Genomic DNA, 8,231 nt, shown 5'->3' on the forward strand with positions numbered 1-8,231 from the left:
GAATAGAAAAAGAATAGAGCAAGCTAGTGTTAGAGGTCTTTTTTGCTTTTGTTAACTGTATAATGGATGGCGATGGTGCCGACGCTGATGGCTGCCTCCGTGGCGTGCTCCGCAGTTGTTTATTGTTCTATACCTGTACATACAATTGTCGGTTTGTTATATTTTTATTCCTTATTTACTTGTTCTATTTTTTATTATCTGTGTTTTTTGTTCTGTCACTGTCATTCTGTTACACTGTGGAAGCTTCTGTCACGAAAACAAATTCCTCGTATGTGTAAACATACCTGGCAATAAAGCTCATTCTGATTCTGATTCTGATTCTAAAGGGAAGTATTGTAAGTATTGTTTTGCATTTTAGTGTACTCTACTGATACACACAACTTATTAATTCCCTGTTTTTTAGCTAACTTATTATTAGTGCTTTTCCGATGCCAGAGGTAAGCCTACTCTGGCAATGGTTTCATTAAGATCAAGACGACTAATATTACTGATAGCAAGCTCATATCAATATGCTGTTGGTGTTTAGCACCATCTAGTGCATTATAAGCGAAATTACAACTGAAATTTTTGCGGACGTACTGTAGATGGTCTATCCTATGATGCCATCATCATAGCCTGTTCCTTCTTATTTACGCAATTCTCGTAAAATATCAACTTTTATTTCCATCGTCGAGCATGGATCATTGGTATTACCATCTTTCCATGTCTCCGAGTTACAATTTACCTTTTCATAATTCCAAATTGTGAAATTAAATGATATAGTCTGGTAATGAAATAAATTTAAATCTCATTTCTCATTTCCTCTAAATCCCTCTTTTTGCTATTCTCAGAGAGATTTATTTACTGAATAATGCAAAGAGAATTTTATTACACATTGCATGGTTGTGTAAGAATCCACATTGTGAATAATAGTTGATAATAATTGATTTACACTGCATTATACTAGAAGAGGCCACCTAGCGGCTCTGGTGATCAGGCTGGATTACAGAAACATCTTAACTCAGAATCCTCTCTGTTTGATAATGATGGTAATTTCACTTAGGAAATAGAACTTTTTCAAATGTACAGTCAGATAGGAACTTTGAATTGAGATAGGAACACAGCTCCTGCAGAAGCCTTTATTTATTTTAACAGAGAAGAATATATTGAGAGTAATCATAAAAACTGATTAAGTTTGGTTGCATATACTGTTGGTTCTTTTTTTAAACTCACCACTCTGTCTTACCCTGCATTTTTACCACCATCCTAAACTAAATGTGATGGCCACTTTCTGGCCACTTTCTTCTCCAGTGCCGAGCGAGTGGTGACAGAAAGATTCTGGTCCTCACATATAAACAAACAGAAGCTCTAGAAGCACTAGCACTTTAGAAAAGCTCCCATTCACATTCCCAGATCACAGAATACTGTTTGTATGGATGCTCAAACAGTTTAGACGTGATTACTTTTGTTTTCCCTGGAAGGTGATTACTTTGCCGCTCTTGGCAGCCATTGTCACAGTCTGGTGCTTCCCATTCATGCAACCGGACCACCGGCACAAAGGAGCGAAGTGCTCGATTGATGACAGTCCTTAGTAGGCCAAAGGAAGACATTAAAACTACTTGTATGGGGCTCTTTCAGGAGATTAACTTACTATGAGGGCTACCTGCCATGGACCCATTGCTTGTATTCATGAAGCAAGTACAAAGGCCTTTATTTTTTAGCCAAGGCCACAGCTGCATGAAAGCCAAGACTGAATAGGGTAATGACCACAAAAAACAACAAACCCTTAAGTGTGTAAAAATAAAGTGTCTTAGATGTAAGCCTCCTTTCAGAGGAAGGTGATTCCGCCATTGAGGATAGCAAATACCACCGGTCTAATTAATTTCAGAGGAGTGGTGTTGTAAGGAAAGATGGCATAATGGAACAAAGTAGACTTTAATTAAATCTCCCTATCTGACAGGCGGCCCTGAAACATACACATCACATGGCCGGTCTAGCAGGAGGTGTCTGACTTGCTGTCTGTCTGGGCCCCAAACATACGACAGACCGAGCACAAAGAACATAGACAGAGACAAGAGTGGCAGATTTACACACTCATGAGTCCTACAACATGAAAAAGAAGAACAACTTGAAAGGAATTTTAAAATTTTTGGCTACATAACATCAAAACCAAACAATCCGCCACATATTTATTTAGCTATTTCCATAAATACACTTTAAAAAGGCCGGTGATTATGATGTTGTAGTTGAGAGCACCAGAAGAAGAGCACCGAAAGGGTAGATCAGCAGGATTAGTGCAGGTCACCCTTCGCCCCTTTACACATAAAGACTATGGAGAGCTTTGTGCCGGCACTCAGAAGTCCATCAAAGCCCCATTCGCCGTGTCCATCTCTACCTCCTGGAGGGTGTGCGCGACCACCCTGGCCTCAAAGAAAACACTGCACACACCCCACACACACAATAAAACCAGCATTTTGGACAATAGTCATAGTGTCTGTTTGAGAGTGCGAGAAAGGAAGGAGTGCCTCAGAGGCGAGTAAGAACGCATGTGTGTGCACATTGAGGTGAAATTACGCCATTATCTCACGGTCATAAGGCGACTGAATAGAGTTTTCTTGAAGACATGTAGCACCACGTAGAGAGCGCACCAGAGGGAGGGCCTGGGCGCTTTGCTCGTGCTTACTGAGTGGAAATGCTCTGACAGGTGTGCCATTGTATTAGTAAGGGTGTGTGAGCGTTAAGAACGTTCCAGGGGAGTCCTGTGTCCACTGGTAATGTGTTTATCGCCAGTGATTTTTTGTTGCTTCTCCTCCTCCTGTCTACTTCCGCCATCCCCTCAGGATCTGGCTGAAAAGAGAAAGCCTCTCTTGCACAGTTGGCTGGACCTCTTCTAATGAGTCAGACAGGCAGCACTAGTCACCATTCAGCCACACAGACAGGTCAGAGAATGAGCAGAGAAGGAGGAAAACATGGTGTGAGAGTGAGAATGAGAGCCTAACGTGACAGAAAGCAGGAAGGGGTGAATAGAGACCACACTAGCAAGCACTAAAGGAGTTTAGGCCTCGGCCTTGTTGGATGTAAGATGGATGAAACTGTGGGTAAGAGCGGGTAAGTGTCTGTTTGCTTCACTGTTTCACTGTCCTGTCATTTACAGATAAAATATGTAGCTTTCTGAGAGATACCGAAAGCTCCTCATGTGGTTTTCAGACATTGATCCAATGATACTCTATCAATGTTTGAGGCATTGATTGACAAAATCCACATTTTAGCAGTCAGAATAAGAAGATAGATTTAAAGCAACTCTTTTGGTGACCTACTAAACGTCATTTCAGTTAAAGGTATTTGATCGACAACGATGCTTGTCAATAACGCTGCAGTTCTTCATGTGACCACTGGATGTCAGGCTTCGCTCGCCGCAGAGGCGCGTCTGCTCGCAGCCCCATGGGGAGTTTTAGCGAGCGCACGTGGTGTGACAGCTTCCCTAGGAAGTTTGGGTGACATTTGCTTCACTTAATGACACAAACTAATTAATCATTAGCGATCCCAGAGGTATTCCTTTTAGAGAGGCTTTGTCGTGCCTGCTCCCAGCAGGAGGCTGCAGCCCCAACATGTTATGTATGCATATTAACTGCAGTGTTCCACACTGAAGACATTTTCATTTTCTACTGTTGATGTGTCCGGATTGGACTCGAGTTCTCGATTGCCATCCTAAATAAGCCTTGTAATATTAAGTGTGTTTTTTAACCTTTAAACTGCAGGGTATGAGAACGTGAACATTTATCCAGCCGTGGCTGGTTATGTCATACATTTGTGAAGGAGTACCATTTATGAAGGTCTGATATGTTGACGAAGCTCAGTGTATCAGTAATATGCAGTGGAGAACTGAATGTATCAGACAGAAGATGGTTTACTAGACTAAACTGCTTTTTGTTGTCATATCAAGGCCTAAACCATGAGAGTGTTTTTCTCTGTGAGGTGTTTTCAGAGTTTGCGGAGTTGTGGTATCATTATCTTCAAAAGTTCAATTTAAACTTGAAAGAGGCTGCCAGAGACTCCAATCTCATTGAAACTTGAAATGTGTGAAGTAGTTCAAAATAGTTTGACAGTTTTTGGAGCTTCTCTCTTTATGAATTCTGGTGGAGAACTTTGTTCATTCGGTGTCTATGAAGATTGGTTAAGCAGTTGGGTCTTATTATTTCCAATATGTTTCTGTCATAAGCAGGCTATCTGTTAGGGGTTGTCTCAGAAAGACCTGACCTTCTGGGTGGGATAACGTGGCTTATCCTTACAACAGACAGGTCACTCATGCATCATATGCTTGGTGTAGTTTTCTGAGCACTCTGCTTTGTAGGAATCAGGGTTGTGCGCTATTCAGCACTGAATTGAGAATGGCTTTTAAATTCCAATTAAATTCCTGAATTTGAATTAAGTAATTGAGCACTGATGCAGATTTGCAATTCCAATTTTTTTAATGAAAATAGAATTAAATTGAATTTAACTGTAATTTTTTAACTAGAAAAGTTTATCGAGACAAACTGAATGTTGACTTTGCAAATAAGTTTAAAGTCTTGAAGGTTTATAGCCATTAACTATAGCTAAAATTATTTAAATTGATAGACAAAAGGATAGATGCATGATTCACAGAACAATAGATAAAACAACGGAGAACTAGATAGATAGATAGATAGATAGATGGCAGTTGGGTTTCAGTTGCACGGGGACCGGAACTCAGACATCTTTAGGTTTCAGCGCCATAGAGAATCATTGGAACATCCGAATCCTTCATCAGTTTGATGGTGTTTATGCTACAAAAATGGAAAAACGATGCTTCTGGGGTACTTATAACACTGATTCCAGGTATCCTGAGAGGATGGGCAATGGAATTAATTTTATTCCATTTCCTAAACCCAAACAAAACAGAGCAAAATGTCCCTAAGCATTCAACCCCAATCCCAAGGAAGACGAAAACATTCATTTTCTGGTTGTCATACTCTCATTAAGTTACAATTTTCATCTGCTCAAGCAGAACGTTAATGTCATCTTGTGCTTCAGCAAGGTATCTCTGGCTAAAACTAGCTAACGTTAAAGTTAGTGAGTCCATGCGAATGTACCAACCTAAATAGCTAACTGTTCTCACGTCATTTACAGTGTAGGTCAAAAACACATAAACGAAGGTCTACATTTTAGTGCCTCTCCATATTAAACTGGTTAACTATAAATTAATTTAATCTTACGTACATAAATCCTGGATGTTGTCATCTGCTATCGTTACGACCGCAACATGAGGCTTCACTATACTCTTCACTAACCCACTATATTTATTTTAAAATCTTTTATATATCCCTCTATGGCATATTTAAGTCCCACTTGAATGGTGGTCCTTCTGTGCCCAAAATTGATCAAAAACATCGTGGGACAAGGTTTTCACACTGACAGCTGTCATTGTAAGATGACAATTCCAACTTATTAACTGTAAGGTAGCCAATTCTTCAATTCTGAATTTTGCACAACCCCAAAAGGCTCACAACTCACCCTTTCAGAGCTCATCTTCTGAACGATTTCTCTAAATAAAATGCCCTTCAAAATGTTCTGGTCATTAGATCTGGCTGTCTTTCCCCAAAAGAGGAAATTGCGTTTTCAATATGCTCACTCTGCAAAACTGGTTGAAGTGCTCATCAATAAATACATTTTTAGCTTTGTAAGCAAACCCCCCCCACTGATCATGGCGCACTATGTCCAGCTGTTACTGGCAGCAGAAGAATGCCAACAAAACAATTAATCAGTCATGCATGCTTTGTCTACTCTACACTTTTTGTGAACGCATTGCACACTTTGACTTTAATGTCAAGATTTTTCACAAAGTTGGTTTCATCCCCTTCGTACAGTGTTGCCTAGTGTGTCTGCCATTTTGTGAGCGTAGACTCGAGATGCAGCGGTACACTTATTGTACTCTAGCTCTATTACACATGTGCTGCCATAGAGGAGAATGAATTATTCTCTTTCATAGCAGCCTCGTCATAAAGGAGAGCTAGGCCTTCCCCACTCTGCCAGGTGCCATTTAACATCGCTTGGATGTACAAGGACTTCTTCATATCCACTTAAATCTGGGGACGATTTCACTCCAGCACAGACAAAAAGTAATTAAGCCGCTCACTCGCAACAAGTTTAGGGTATGTTTCACCAAATAGCTTCAGTGACTGAGGGGGAATTGCATTGTACATTAACAAATCTAATGAACCATTTTTAAAAACAACAAGAATTACTCAATTTATTAGCAATATGCAGACTGGTTGATGCCCCAAATGACTACTAATCAGATGCATAATGCATTCTCAACGTAAAATGGGATTTGATTATCCAATTCACAATTTAAAGTGGTCCACTTGGCGAAGTCAAAAAGTCAGCACTTCAAACGTTCTTCATTTTACCTTTCTTCACTTCTCATTCATATCTATTCTTTTGGCATAATGGAGCCACAGCACACCTGGTGCCAACAACCTGACATTCCCTAAGTGTCTGTGAGCCCCCCTGTGGCGAGCCGGATGGAGGCATTCAGAGAAATCATCATATTCTAGGACCTGGAAGTTCTGCCGCCAGTAGCACAGGAACACTTCGTTCTCTGGAGAGCTTCATCTGGAAGCTTTCAGACCCTCCCCATCTCCTCAGCCAATCATTAGGTCATCTCCAATTACGCGGCATTCAGGCGCAACAAGGTGCATTGCCTCCAAGTTACCTGCCCCCTCTTGGTTGTTTGTGCCCAGAAACATATTTAGACATGCACGCTACATGCGCTTACGTCTCAGCGGGAGGCCACCTTGAGACACATCAAGACGAGTAAGGCTTATCTCGAACAGTGGAGCCTACATGTCCCCGCACGACACACACAGTCAGTGAGCAAAGAACCTACTTATCAACGATGAATCAACATCATTGCCTGTCAAAAGTTCAATTTAAACTTGAAAGAGGCTGCCAGAGACTCCGATCCTGCTGATACTAGAAACGTGTGAAGCAGTTATGAAATAGTTTGACACTTTGCGGAGCTTCGCCCCTTTATGAATTCCGGCAGAAGCCTCCATTCACACGGCGTCTATCAAGCACGATGCGTGAAATCACCTTTTGGAGTCAGCAAGTGGGGAAATTTGTAATGGAGCCCCGAAGGATAGCTTATTTACTCAGTTGTTTATGGTTAATCAAAGTGCAGCAAACTTTTACTCTCTCTGTAATCGCCGCCTTTTTGGCAGTGGCTCTTTCAAGATATTGTGGGGTGGGGCACGGCGTTGGGTGTGATTCTCTATCTTCGGGAACCCCGCAATTACATCTGGCACAACTCTGCATGAAGTAATGCTTCATAAGCCTTTGTGCGACCATGCTTTGAAGCGCCCGGGCCCTCTGTAAGTTGGCTTTTTGTCTCCCTCGTATCCCCCTTTCAACCTCCCCCCTTCCCACCCTTTGGAGACAGAAGACAGAATGCGATGTGTCATCTTTGCCCACCGCACAAAAGCTCTGTGCATTTGACACACCTTGGCCAGCACAAAGGATAAAAAGCGAGGCAAGGCTTGGACACGCAGGACGCCGCTGCTAGGCCCGATAAAGACACTTCAAATAAGTCGAGCAGTGAGGAGCCAAAGCCCTCTTCTTCTCCCTCTCTTTCTTTCTTCCCAAGACCCTGCAGTGCCAGAGAGAAAAGAAAAGGAAAGAAAGAAAGAAAGAAAGATGGATTAAAATTTTGGCCTTGATATATCGTAAAGATGGGCACATATCTGAATACAAATGGAGCTAAATTGTGGTAAAATGGGAAAGCATGGGAATTCTGATGCACATGTGTGTATTCATGAGAGCAGATGTGTGTACAGGGATGACATTTCCCTACAAGGACAGTAAAACCTGAAATCACCTATATTGGCCAGTCAGTGGTCCAATTTCGGTTTATATCACGAATATTTCGGTTTCAATAAGACTTAAGCTCAACTGACAGCACTTGTGGCACTTGTTGTTCAGAATAAAATTAATTTAATCCTTCCTTTTCTTTAAATAAAAGCAGTGAGGCACTTACAGTGGAAGTAAACGTGAAATACTCCCTGATTAAAAAAAAAATAGCCCGCACGTCTCACGTCTTGTCAGCCCCGTAACAGTTACCATGATTTTCAGTTTTACTTTAAATTTAAAGTCTGTGTGAAATTAAAACTCACTCTATCTATTTTTACTCAATTTTCAAGTGAAATGACAGAATTCTCTTTTGTGACGTACGCTGG

Source organism: Sinocyclocheilus rhinocerous, unplaced genomic scaffold, assembly GCF_001515625.1.
Source record: "Sinocyclocheilus rhinocerous isolate Xijiao unplaced genomic scaffold, SAMN03320098_v1.1 scaffold662, whole genome shotgun sequence".
NCBI classification, from domain to species: domain Eukaryota; kingdom Metazoa; phylum Chordata; class Actinopteri; order Cypriniformes; family Cyprinidae; genus Sinocyclocheilus; species Sinocyclocheilus rhinocerous.